The sequence below is a fragment of the Brassica napus genome, unplaced genomic scaffold, assembly GCF_020379485.1.
Source record: "Brassica napus cultivar Da-Ae unplaced genomic scaffold, Da-Ae ScsIHWf_1197;HRSCAF=1714, whole genome shotgun sequence".
Lineage (NCBI taxonomy): Eukaryota > Viridiplantae > Streptophyta > Magnoliopsida > Brassicales > Brassicaceae > Brassica > Brassica napus.
This window is the reverse complement of record NW_026014618.1, coordinates 59941-73705: the sequence shown is the minus strand read 5'-3', so window position 1 is coordinate 73705 and position 13765 is coordinate 59941. Positions and strand designations below refer to the sequence as shown.

Here is a 13765-nt window from a genome sequence, read left to right as displayed (position 1 = left end):
TCTAGGAAGCCGACCGTGAAGGGATGCCTCCACGTAGCTAGTTAGCAGGCTGAGATCTCGTTCGTTACCGGAATTAACCAGACAAATCGCTCCACCAGCTAAGAACAGCCATGCACCACCACCCATAGAATCAATAAAGAGCTCTCAGTCTGTCAATCCTTACTATGTTTGGACCTGGTAAAGTCAAATTAAGCCGCAGGCTCCACTCCTGATGGTGCCCTTCCGTCAATTCCTTTAAGTTTCAGCCTTGCGACCATACTCCCCCCGGAACCCAAAAACTTTTATTTCTCATAAGGTGCCAGCGGAGTCCTAAAAAGCAACATCCGCTGATCCCTGGTCGGCATCGTTTATGGTTAAGACTAGGACGGTATCTGATCGTCTTCGAGCCCCCAACTTTCGTTCTTGATTAATGAAAACATCCTTGGCAAATGCTTTCGCAGTTGTTCATCTTTCATAAATCCAAGAATTTCACCTCTGACTATGAAATACGAATGCCCCCGACTGTAACACCCCCGGGCCGTCCTAGGCTGGACCAACCCGGAACGTCCCGGAAGCGTTACAAGGGTTGACAGTACCGCAGTCGTACCAGTTAAGACTTCAAAACAAATTCAAAGTCTCGACCAGTCCGACCACTGTACCGTCCCTCTCAACCTCGGCCTAAGGCTTGCCAACCCGTACCTCGGTCAAGAGTTGTGTTAAGTTCGGACTAAACTCAAATATCAGCGTTCCACGGGGATTTTATTAAAACAAACATAATTTTATTTATTTTACAAAGTCGGGAACTCGACTAAAGTCCTTAAAGATAAACGCAGCAGAAAATAAAACAAACGAGTCAACGGGTACCCATGAAAAACAAAACGAGTGAAAACATCAACATCTTGCGCCTTGCAAACAACAACGGAAATCTACGACTGGCCTCATCCTCCACACCCCGCAAACGCCCAATCCCCTAAGGTTACCTGCATAGTAGAAGAGGGAATGAGTAATCGAAATCACTCAGTGAGTTCCCAAAACAAAACAACAACTACCCCCTTCAGCCCATGCTCAAACAACAAGAGCAACACAACCAAGCAATGCAATAACAACAACAGAAATTAAATATGCAATGCGAGAATTTAAACATGAATGCAATGCAAAAACTTAAACATGAATGCAATGCAACTACTCTACACCCAAGTCTCCCACCGAGACTTAACTACAAAACTAAGACTCGATCTAGACTCAATCCTAGACTCAAACACTACAAAGCAAAACACTCAAAGGATGGCGCCACACACAACACATCCCGGGATCCCTCACAACACAGAGCCCTAAATCTCCCAACTGAACACTCCCGACCACAAACACATAAGTCACATGATCGGAAAACATCATCTCCGAGAGTTGGGCATCGGCCGCATCGTCATGCAGCGCTTGTCCATGGGCGCGACCCACTTCATGTGACAAGCCATGGAGAGAAGGTCACTCCACCACTGGAGAATTGGGTATCTCCCAATCTAACTCCAAGACAGCCATGCACTTTAGTCTAGATGCAACACAACACATCAAAACAATAATCAAGCGTGAGGGAGCTCCACCTCTAACCTCCACGCACAACTAGACTAAATGCACAACACATCTCACACTCGCCCTAGCCTAGACAGAACACAAACACACTAGCATGAGGGGGCAAAGCCACAAACCTCAATACAACCCTAAGCCTAGACTCAACCTAAAACAACTAAAGCGAGCGACACACTACAACTACCCGGCAAAAGAGAGAGTCTCACTCAAATCTCTTTGCAACCCCAAACTACACTACAATGCATGAACATATGAACTACATGAGAGAGTTACACTCAAATCTTCATGCTTCACAACAACAACTCATAAGCTACAACTAATCAAACGAATGCATGCATGCAACTAACGACCTAACAACACAATGCATGTCTAACATATCATCACCCCTAGATGAATATGTTCACCACCACAAGACATGCAATGCACAAATACAACTAATGCATGCAAGAAAGTAAACACTCAAGTATGGGGACTACCAATCTCCCACACACACACACACAAACAATCATAGCCACAAATGTGGTTAAATCACAAGAACTGAAACGTTTCTTGCTCCTCCACCTGCACACACACACGGTTAGAACACACAACACAATCAGGGAAACCCACCTAAGACTTCACAAACCGCACAACAGCTCCAAAAGCAAAAGACCTAAGGTTAACACTAAAACCGATCAAAGAGAGGCTAAAGGCTAAGAGGGAAAGGGAACCTACAAACGGTCAACTAAGGTCTTACCACCACTCCTAGCACTCCACAACTGATCCTAGAGCAAGGATCAAGCCACGCAAAAGCCTTCCACACTCACCTCACACACTCAAAAAATTTATCGGTTTTAAGCCATATTCTCTCTCTAGAACAAACCATAAGATCGACTGAGAGAGAAAGCTCAGGGGTTTCTAAACTTCAAAAACACATCCTAAGGGTTCTATTTATAGCCAAAGGGAGGGATGGGAGCACTTGACACATGTTCACACACTTGTCACCAATTTAAACCCGAAATTCATGCATGTGGGTTAAACACTCTTAATCTACTCTTTTTCTTCTGAGCTTCTGGAAGGTCACTTACTTTACCTTGACGTTCAAGTGTACCGAATCTCAGCACAAAACTTGATCGGCAAGTTACTTTGCCACATAACCCATTTTTAAGGCTTAAATGAGCTATTTGCAAAACACATGGTAAACCTACTCCATAGGTTTGTTCCCCATTATTCCTGTAGACTCCATGAGGTATTGAATTGATCAATGCATGTTCTCCTTCGTGCCTGACGTGATTCCACTCCAAATAATTTTTCTTCATGAAGGGCTTTTTTACCACTTTTGGTTAATGGACTGCTCCACTTACTCCAGGCTTCAAATGATTGCTCCAGCCTGCTCCATTACTTCATTTGGGTCCTAAATGAACCTTAGATGTCGAGGTTTTGAGGTAGAAACCCATTTCTCCAGTCCATGTCTTCTTTGCCATTTATAGCCCATTTCGGGTATAAAATTTGTCTTCATGATTCCTTGCTCTCTAGATGTCTTTTTCCCATGATTTCTTCACACAAAAATCCCTTGATTTATTCCATACCTTGTCCAGGTTTGAAGGAATTTTGTCTCCTACACGTGGCATGCTCCTATTGGTTGCTCGGAAGTGGAAAATGGACCAATAAGGCACTTTCTCTCTCCTTTGACTTTGGTTGACTTTCACTTCTGAGTTGACCACTTTCAAAACCTGAGGAAATGTGTAAAACATCCCTTTGAACTCCTCTCTCATCTTTGCACATCTTCATTTGGCTTCCTTAGCTCTCCTCCAGCTCATTTTGACCATATCGACCAAAACTGCTTTTCTCCGGATCATCTTGGTTATGTGTTGGCTAGACTCTCTAATATGTCTTCAAATACCTTAAATAACGTTTCTAGGTTGACTCCTTAACTCCTTGATTTATGTTGATCACCTTTGTCTTCATGCTGCTACCGAACCTCTGATGTAGACTATCTCCGGTACTGCTTTTCGACTGCTTCCTTACGCTCTCGAACAAACTTGATTCTGACTCGACCAAATGTCTTCTCCTATCTCAACTTGATGATTGAGATTAAGTCTTACTTGAGTTGCTGACTTTGGAAATCCTCCATGTTCGACCATCACCATTCCGTAGCTTAGTTTCTAACTCCTCGAACCATTTTTACTTATGCACGATCGTTCTTCAAAACTCCTCGATCGAACCTCCATAAACATCTTCATACACCTTTCCACTTTGGTTGCTGGATGATTCCACGTCGTTGACTTTGCGTTGACTTGTCCTCTAAGGTCAGGGTTATTACATTCTCCCCTCCTTAAAATGAATTCGTCCCCGAATTCACAAGTTACGCCGAACTTTCTGCTACCACCTTTTGTTGGCTACTTCAACTCTTCATCGTCTTCTAGCTTCTTCGATTCTACTTTGATTATTGATAATCTTCTTCTTTTGCTTTGACTCTCCTTGATATCACCATTTCTTTACTGCTTCAGCTTCCTCGATCTGCTCCTTGACTTTTTGTCTTTGATGCCGCTATCTGCCCTCATTATCTTCTTCTTCCTTTGTAATCCGGCTGCTACTGTTTGATACTCCTCCATGTAGGTCTAAACTCCGCTACCATTTGACCTGATGCCACCATCTGATTCCACCATTTGATTCGAAAATCTTCTACCACCATTTGATATAAATAAATTCTTCTACCACCATTTACTCATATCATGACTGCCTGTTGCGGTACGATCAACTCAACTGCTTTACCCTTGTCTCCCCTCCTTACGAAACAACTCCATCTTGATCTTCAACATTCCGTCTCTTCTTCGTCTGGGCTTTCTCCTTCAACTCTTCTCGTCTTCTTCTGGTCTTAGACTTGACTAGGCTTCATCTTCTACTCTCATCACAATCTTTCTTCTTGGCTTTACACTGTTTGGGCTTCACCACGACATCTTCTTGGTTTGGTTTTTCTCTTGACATCTCTTCTCTGATTCTTCGGCTTCTGGGCTTTTTATTAACTTCATCTCCTCATGACATCACCATTTCAAACATCATACACTCTAGTCTTCACGCTTCAGTTACTGCCTTCGTTGCTTCTTCACTAGCTCGATCACTGATTGCTCTGGTCTTGCACACATGAACATGCACGGATTGCACGAAAATCCTTCTTGGGAGAAAGATCACACCATCGCTCCTCTTGAATCCCCACACTGCTCGACGACTCTTGAACATACGCTGACGACTCTGAACCTTCACATTGACGACTCTGAACCGTTGCACACTCGTTGCTGATCTATACCACGGTTGCCTCTGATTCCAGATCTTCCCCACACATGCACGAATCTTTTGGTAACAATATGTCAAGGCTCATGTCCTTCCGACACCATCAACGCTCACAACACATCTCAACTTATGGCTATAAACAGGGATCGGTTCCTAAATCCTAGGGTTTACTCTATCCTAAACTAACAAGGCTTCTAAAAGAAACTAAACCTAACTACCACAACCTAGCAAGGGTTACTCATTAACCGCACTTGCTACAAGGACACACCGTCCACAACACAACAAGGTTGCACACGCAACGCTCTACAACACAAAGCAAAACAAGCAAGCAAAGCAAAGCAAAGCAACAACTACTACTACAACACCCAAGAGAAAGGATCAGCGCCCACTTACCTTAGCCGCCACGAGAACCCCAATCAGGACTCCTAGTAAGGTCAAGGTCTCTAAGGTTTGATCCTCCTGTTGTAGATGAGGCTGATCCAGCAGGGCTGGTAGGAGGAACAACGGAGATGGGTACGGCTCTGGTCACGTTGGTCATTGGACAATCTGCGATGAAGTGTCCACACGTATCACATGAGCTGCAAATCAGATATGCGCTCAAGTCTGGCTGACTCCTAATCCTTGTACAAGCCCGAGTATGACGATCATCCGCTCCACACACATTGCATTCTTCTTCGGTTGGAATGTTGCGAGAGTCTTGAACATTTGATGCTGGTCTTCTATTGGTACTTCCTTTTTCCACTTGTCCACCTAGAGCTCCATTTGGTCTGGTCCTTCCATTATGAGTACTCTCCATCATCTGAACATCTCTTACGATCTCTGGTTGAACTTCCATGTCTACTTCCCTTGCTCCAGTTCCGACTTTAGGATTTGCTGGCGGTGACTCCATTGGCATTGGTGAGTAGTGATACTCATAGTATTGATCAAAAGATTGTCCGATGCACTCCAAACTCTAATCAAGAGATCCTCCAAGTGAAAATGCTGGACTCCAAGCTGGCATCGAAATCCACGGACTGCTTTCACGAGAACTGATGTCAATGATGTTGACGGCAACTGTGCTGTCTGATGAGATCTCAATAACTTCTGGCGCTGGTGGTTTAATGATCTCCACGTCAGACGAGCTGATGTCCATTGCTTCCCAATACTCATTGCCATAACCATACTGGTAGTTGAATGAGTCGGATGCTTGCGGAATTGCTCCCATTCCTGCGAAAAAGTTCATGCCTTCCAGGTGATCAGATTCTTCTTCAACTTCTTCAAGTACTTCAGCTTCTTCAAATTCAGATGACCCAGTCTCATGTGAACTCTCGGTGCTCTCGACCACATTCTCATCTTCAAAGTTAGAATCAGACGCTGACTCGCTGGATGAGCTTGACTCACTTGATCCATCATAACCGGCTGCTCCAGACACTTGTCCAACCCTCCGTAACCGTACCACATTCCTCATCCTCGATCCACTCCCAACCTGTCGACTGCCTGCACCAGAAACTACAACACAAGGTAAAAGGGTAAGGTCCTAAATTCTCAAAAACTGATCTAACATACCTAATCCTAATCCTAAGCAGAGGACATGCCAGTTCCCTAATGATGTTGTTTGCGACTCCTTTTGACTCGATAAAACATTTTAAAACCCGCAAACGAAAGTAATGGTATCTCAACCATTGCTTTGATACCACCATTTGTAACACCCCCGGACCGTCCTAGGCCGGACCAACCCGGAACGTCCCGGAAGCGTTACAAGGGTTGACAGTACCAAAGTCGTACCAGTTAAGACTTCAAAACAAATTCAAAGTCTCGACCAGTCCGACCACTGTACCGTCCCTCTCAACCTCGGCCTAAGGCTTGCCAACCCGTACCTCGGTCAAGAGTTGTGTTAAGTTCGGACTAAACTCAAATATCAGCGTTCCACGGGGATTTTATTAAACAAACATAATTTTATTTATTTTACAAAGTCGGGAACTCGACTAAAGTCCTTAAAGATAAACGCAGCAGAAAATTAAAACAAACGAGTCAACGGGTACCCATGAAAAACAAAACGAGTGAAAACATCAACATCTTGCGCCTTGCAAACAACAACGGAAATCTACGCCTGGCCTCGTCCTCCGCACACCGCAAACGCCCAATCCCCTAAGGTTACCTGCATAGTAGAAGAGGGAATGAGTAATCGAAATCACTCAGTGAGTTCCCAAAACAAAACAACAACTACCCCCTTCAGCCCATGCTCAAACAACAAGAGCAACACAACCAAGCAATGCAATAATAACAACCGAAATTAAATATGCAATGCGAGAATTTAAACATGAATGCAATGCAAAAACTTAAACATGAATGCAATGCAACTACTCTACACCCAAGTCTCCCACCGAGACTTAACTACAAAACTAAGACTCGATCTAGACTCAATCCTAGACTCAAACACTACAAAACAAAACACTCAAAGGATGGCGCCACACGCAACACATCCCGGGATCCCTCACAACACAGAGCCCTAACTCTCCCAACTGAACACTCCCGACCACAAACACATAAGTCACATGATCGGAAAACATCATCTCCGAGAATTGGGCATCTCCCAATCTAACTCGGGCCGCATCGTCATGCAGCGCTTGTCCATGGGCGCGACCCACTTCACGTGACAAGCCATGGAGAGAAGGTCACTCCACCACTGAAGAATTGGGTATCTCCCAATCTAACTCCGAGACAGCCATGCACTTTAGTCTAGATGCAACACAACACATCAAAACAATAATCAAGCGTGAGGGAGCTCCACCTCTAACCTCCACGCACAACTAAACTAAATGAACAACACATCTCACACTCACCCTAGCCTAGACAAAACACAAACACACTAGCATGAGGGGGCAAAAGCCACAAACCTCAATACAACCCTAAGCCTAGACTCAACATAAAACAACTAAAGCGAGCGACACACTACAACTACCCGGCAAAAGAGAGAGTCTCACTCAAATCTCTTTGCAACCCCAAACTACACTACAATGCATGAGCATATGAACTACATGAGAGAGTTACACTCAAATCTTCATGCTTCACAACAACAACTCACAAGCTACAACTAATCAAACGAATGCATGCATGCAACTAACGACCTAACAACACAATGCATGTCTAACATATCATCACCCCTAGATGAATATGTTCACCACCACAAGACATGCAATGCACAAATACAACTAATGCATGCAAGAAAGTAAACACTCAAGTATGGGGACTACCAATCTCCCACACACACACACACAAACAATCATGGCCACAAATGTGGTTCAATCACAAGAACTAAAACGTTTCTTGCTCCTCCACCTGCACACACACACGGTTAGAACACACAACACAACCAGGGAAACCCACCTAAGACTTCACAAACCGCACAACAGCTCCAAAAGCAAAAGACCTAAGGTTAACACTAAAACCGATCAAAGAGAGGCTAAAGGCTAAGAGGGAAAGGGAACCTACAAACGGTCAACTAAGGTCTTACCACCACTCCTAGCACTCACAACTGATCCTAGAGCAAGGATCAAGCCACGCAAAAGCCTTTCACACTCACCTCACACACTCAAAAATTTTATCGGTTTTAAGCCATTTTCTTTCTCTAGAACAAACCATAAGATCGACTGAGAGAGAAAGATCAGGGGTTTCTAAACTTCAAAAACACATCCTAAGGGTTCTATTTATAGCCAAAGGGAGGGATGGGAGCACTTGACACATGTTCACACACTTGTCACCAATTTAAACCCGAAATTCATGAATGTGGGTAAATACTCTTAATCTACTCTTTTTCTTCTGAGCTTCTGGAAGGTCACTTACTTTACGTTGAAGTTCAAGTGTACCTAATCTCAGCTCCAAACTTGATCGGCAAGTTACTTTGCCACATAACCCATTTTTAAGGCTTAAATGAGCTATTTGCAAAACACTTGGTAAACCTACTCCTTAGGTTTGTTCCCCATTATTCCTGTAGACTCCATGAGGTGCTGAATTGACCAATGCATGCTCTCCTTCGTGCCTGACGTGATTCGACTCCAAATAATTTTTTTCATGAAGGGCTTTTTTACCACTTTTGGTTAATGGACTGCTCCACTTACTCCAGGCTTCAAATGATTGCTCCAGCCTGCTCCATTACTTCATTTGGGTCCTAAATGAACCTTAGATGTCGAGGTTTTGAGGTAGAAACCCATTTCTCCAGTCCATGTCTTCTTTGCCATTTATAGCCCATTTCGGGTATAAAATGTGTCTTCATGATTCCTTGCTCTCTAGATGTCTTTTGCCCATGATTTATTCACTCAAAATCCCTTGATTTATTCCACACGTTTTCCAGGTTTGAAGGAATTTTGTCTCCTACACGTGGCATGCTCCTATTGGTTGCTCGGAAGTGGTAAATGGACCAATAAGGCACTTTCTCTCTCCTTTGACTTTGGTTGACTTTCACTTCTGAGTTGACCACTTTCAAAACCTGATGAAATGTGTAAAACATCCCTTTGAACTCCTTTCTCATCTTTGCACATCTTCATTTGGCTTCCTTAGCTCTCCTCCAGCTCATTTTGACCATATCGACCAAAACTGTTTTTCTCCGGATCATCTTGGTTATGTCTTGGCTAGACTCTCTAATATGTCTTCAAATACCTTAAATAAGGTTTCTAGGTTGACTCCTTAACTCCTTGATTTATGTTGATCGCCTTTGTCTTCATGCTGCTACCGAACCTCTGATGTAGACTATCTCCGGTACTGCTTTTCGACTGCTTCCTTACGCTCTCGAACAAACTTGATTCTGACTCGACCAAATGTCTTCTCCTATCTCAACTTGATGATTGAGATTAAGTCTTACTTGAGTTGCTGACTTTGGAAATCCTCCATGTTCGACCATCACCATTCCGTAGCTTAGTTTCTAACTCTTCGAACCATTTTTACTTCTGCTCGATCGTTCTTCAAAACTCCTCGATCGAACTTTCATAAACATCTTCATACACCTTTCCACTTTGGTTGCTGGATGATTCCACGTCGTTGACTTTTGACTTGTCCTCTAAGGTCAGGGTTATTACACCGACTGTCCTTGTTAATCATTACTCCGATCCCGAAGGCCAACACAATAGGATCAAAATCCTATGATGTTATCCCATGCTAATGTATACAGAGCGTAGGCTTGCTTTGAGCACTCTGATTTCTTCAAAGTAACAGCACCGGAGGCACGACCCGGCCAGTTAAGACCAGGAGCATACCGCCGACAGAAGAGCCAAGCCGACCGGTGTCACGCCCCCAATCCTGGAAAGGATTGTCGGGACGGCCATGGTTCGAGGAAACGTACCAGCCAGTCTTAGGACATCAAGGCAAGCGTTCCATGGTCAAGAAAGAAGGTTAAAGACATAAGGAAACTTAGACTTAACCTTATAAGAGCAAAGAGACGGCTAAGACAAGTAAGACGGTAGCTGGACGAGATAGAGAAGTAGCTCGACCAGCTTAACGAAGCTAGGTTGAGTTCACTCCAGCTCAGCCACTACTAAGTCAGCTCCACTAGCTGGACTACTAGCTCACTCAGCTGAGGCTGCTGGGAGTCAGCTCATCTCAGCTAGACGGACTGTTTGGGTATTAGGCCGATGGTCCGGGTCCGGGTCAGTGGCGGGCTGTGAGGTCCGGCCATGAGGCCATTGGGCTGTTGGGTCCTTGGACAAGGCCGTGGGCTAAGTCCAGGAGTCTTGGGGCGTGGGTTGGGCTTATGACCTACCCCAAACCCAATCAGAAAGGGCGAAAGGATGCAAGTGGCCGAAAAGGGACAACCCTTGGCCGATGGTGCCCATTCGCTAGCAAGTCGTGCCTGTTCGTGGGGCAAGACTTACCCCCTCGTTTTCTATAAATATGGGGTCTCTCCTGTTGATTTCATTATCCAATTCCAGAGTAAAATTCTCAGAGTAAAACGTAGAGAGAGAGAGAGAGTCCCGGCAAAGAGGATCAAAGCCGGAAAAGGGTCAGTGGGGTAACCACCAACTCATCGGCTAAGACAATCGGACATTCCGAACCGGTCTAGCCATGGGCGTTTGGATTGTGTCCTATTCTTCTCATTCTTTTCATCCAATTCTTCTTCTACTCCTTCTGTACATTGGCGTGGCCTTGTTGATGTGTTGGGATTGGTTATAACCGTGGTTCTGGTTGAGTAATGCGGTCGCGGTCCATAACCGACGAGTTAGGCGCGCGCATGGTCTAAACCGGCCTCAGATGATCCGATTGGATAGGGGCGGTTCTGTTCTGTTCTGAACGGTTGCAACCCTTACCTGAACAGTCACAATGGTTCATGACTTGTGTAGGTTAAGGCGTGGTCCTTTGGCCATAGGCCGGACACACGTACGGACCAGACAGTCCCTACGGACGGTTAGGTCGAACGGTTGGAGCATCTGAATGGGTGCGAGATGCCAAGGGTCATGAGTTGCCAAGAGGCACGAGTGTCCAAAGGGTACTAGTTCCCAAAGGGTGTGAGTTCCAAACGGTGCCATTGGTTCAAGGCTTAGGCCGAACCAAGTGGACAGTCCGCGGCTGCATAGTCGAACGGACGGACGGTTAGTTTAACCGGAGTGTTGTGTCGCAAGGTCTGATCGGTTGCAAGGCAATCCGGTTTGGGCTTGGGCCTTACTCGGTGGTATAGATCCAGGCTTTGGGTTGGATCAGGTAAGAAGGACCGTGAGCCTTTGGGCCGGACTTATAACTTGCCGATCGCACCTAGATCTTAACCAGACGGTTAGACGGGACAATGGACGATCCGGCTATGGTTGGATGGTTCTAGCCGCAAAGGCTAAGTGGGATATCTTACAATCAACCTCGGGTTGGTGAGTAGGATAGGCGCCATATGCCTTATGTAGGGGGTAGACCCACATGATGGCAATGGAAAGCCAGTTATATCAGTACATGCTAAGTGGACGATGGCTTATCAAGTCTAGTGGTCGGATCATGTTTCATGACGATGGTTCGATGGCCGAACACTAGTATGGATAGTCACGATGCTGGAGTAAGAGTATTGATGTGATGCTTCTAGATATCAACCTTGGTGTTGATAGCTTCGAGATTGGCTAAGAGTCATGACGAAGTGTATGGCTAGTACTATGTGTCGTAGACCATAGATACTGAGCCTAAGTGTGATTGTTCAAGGAAGGCCGTGTAAGATCTGATCATGGTTGAGTATGGACGACCTGACCTCTGAATGATGGTTCAAGGTGTCGGTCCTAACCTGATTACTGAATGCATCGGTTGGTATGAACAAATCATATATGTTGTCTGGGTTAAGTTCCAAGGCCGGTCAGGCCAGAAGATGACTCATCAGTTCCAAGTCATGTGAGGATAGTTGGTTGATTGACTTAGGATCTAATGAGCTTTGTCAGTCCAGAAGATGGACTTGGTACTATTGCCTATAAGGCAAAAGGATTTTGGATTGTGCATGAGCCGAGAAAGGCCAGATGCAAACCCTTATCCTTTCAAAGACTTCTCAAAGGTTACTTATGTCTGTGGGGATGGTTGGTTGAATGACTAAGTACCTAGGGGAGCTGTTTGACGCAGGAGTCAAGATAAGGACCATAAGTAAGATCATTGAGTGATCATGGTCCAGCTGTTAAGCAAGAGCAATTCGAGTCAATGGAGGACCGATGAGCTAATAAGCTCCATAGATGTGGCAAAGGTATGATCTAGCATTTACTTATGTAGATCTAGATAGAATGGTTTAGGGGAATGGAACCTCAGAATCGTATGGCTTGGTTTGGGTTTAGGATTGACCTTTAAGCTAATTGGTAGTTGAGTAAACTGACCAAGGCTAAGGTGATTCGACCAGACAAGTGTTAGATTGGTTTTAGACCAATGGTTAACTAGAGAATATTCCGCTGCGTATCTGTTGAAAGGATCTAGGCTATTAATGACTAGGTAAGTCTTTAGCTAAGGTCTAAGTTAGCCCTCGCCTTTAGGCGATATTATAAATAAAGGGCAGAAATTAAGAGGTTCGGCCAGGAAGTGGACCGAGCGACGTGAGGCATCGACCGCGGCCTAGGCGGCCGGGATCGGGTCTTACAAGTTGGTATCAGAGCATGCTTGATCCTGTTTAGGACAACGCTCTATGATGATGCATTCCATACCGAAATTATTTCCAAAACTATGATGACTATGAAACCTTAGTTGGGGTGAGCCAAGAAAGAGTTGAGGTAAGCTAGGGTATCATGCTTGTGAATTAGCGAATTCTAAGATGAACCGGCTTAGCCAAGATACATTTTCCAAGGGCAAGAACCTAAAAACAGAAAGGTTGGTCGATCTAGTATTTAGAAGTAATAGACGGGTTGGAAGGGATGGAAGCAATGCAAAACTTGTTTATGGATTACCTGGACAAGGGAAGTAACATGGACCAGAGAGTGGCTTAGGTTGAAATAAACGTGCAGCACTCTACTGAAGTTAAGTGTTATCCCTTGATGGCCGTTCATAATAAGTAAAGCATATGCAATGTTAAATCTGACTCAAAGGAGACACTACATGACCAGTACACGAGTCGACTTGTGATCAGATGGATCAGCTAGGACTCGGTATAGGTCAAGGTAGGTTTCCTTAGATCTAGTTGGATGGAATGAATCAATTCCAATCTGAATCCGTCCAAAGAAAGAATTGAGGAAACTCAGGGTGTTCGTTCCAATCATTGGAAGAACATGATGTTAAGTATCTTAGTATGATGGGGATTGAGGTATATTAAAATTTCTGTTGTGAATGGTGTCAGCATTCGCAATAGTAAGACGCTTTGGAGAATGGTATGGGACATTTTCCAAATGTGTGATTAAACCGAAATGCTACTCATCTAGGTACCCACTGGAAGTGAAACGGGTGGCTTTGTTGGAGTCTAACTTGGCTGAAGAAGCTAAGCTTAAGGCTAAGCCACAGTCTGGCCCATCGGGCAAGACTAATGATAAAA

General features: G+C 44.7%; 1 long non-coding RNA gene across 1 annotated transcript; it reads right to left on the bottom strand.

The window, feature by feature from the left end:
• Window positions 1-795: 795 nt before the first annotated feature.
• LOC111206108 lies at window positions 796-8849 on the bottom strand. Its single transcript, XR_007331002.1, has 3 exons — window positions 8305-8849; window positions 2278-6970; window positions 796-959 (listed from the first exon to the last, which is right to left on the bottom strand). It is a non-coding gene; the product is annotated as an uncharacterized LOC111206108 (long non-coding RNA).
• Window positions 8850-13765: the final 4916 nt, after the last annotated feature.